At 45.3% G+C, this 598-nt stretch overlaps 1 pseudogene; it reads right to left on the bottom strand.

Annotated features, from left to right (window-relative positions):
• The window catches only part of LOC103265135, a 46,698-nt pseudogene that overhangs the window by 45,517 nt on the left and 583 nt on the right, over positions 1 to 598 (bottom strand).

Genomic DNA, 598 nt, shown 5'->3' with positions numbered 1-598 from the left:
AAAAAAAAAAAAAAAAAAAAGAAAGAAAAGGAAAAAATAAAAGAATGTGCAGTGAGAAGAACTGCACCTTGAGAGCCAGGCACAGCCTCTAGAGTACTCATGTGGTCTTGACAGCAGACCCATAAAGTAGGCAGTCATCCCCCTCTCACAGGTGAGAAAACTGGCATGCAGATAGATTCCATAACTTGGCAAAAGGCGGGATGTGAATTCCCAGCCGGGCGGTGTGGAGTTCAACCCTGGCACTATCCTTCCCGTTCCTTGTGCCCTTCCTGTTCATTTTGGGGGGGGGGGGCACTTCTTACTCAAAAGCGGAATCTTCCTTCTTACTTATGCCTTACATTATTTACCAGGTCTTCAGATTTGGACTGATGTCACTTGGGTAGATTTGAACTTGACCAGTGTTTCTTCCCATTCTAAGTAACCGAAACTGCTTCCCCAGAGGCAGCGAGTGCAGTGGAAAGAGTGTTATTTCCAGTGTGTTGCAATGCCTTTCCCTTGAGCTCAAGCAGTTCTCTCTCCTCAGCCTCCCAAAGTGCTGGTATTACAGGCATGAGCCACCACACCCAACCTAAAAGCAGACTTTTTTTTTTTTTTTTTT

This window comes from Carlito syrichta, unplaced genomic scaffold, assembly GCF_000164805.1.
Source record: "Carlito syrichta isolate Samal-C Ts95f unplaced genomic scaffold, Tarsius_syrichta-2.0.1 Scaffold305867, whole genome shotgun sequence".
In the NCBI taxonomy this organism is placed as follows: Eukaryota; Metazoa; Chordata; class Mammalia; order Primates; family Tarsiidae; genus Carlito; species Carlito syrichta.
Note: the sequence above shows the minus strand (reverse complement) of the source record. Positions and strands in the feature narration are given on the sequence as shown.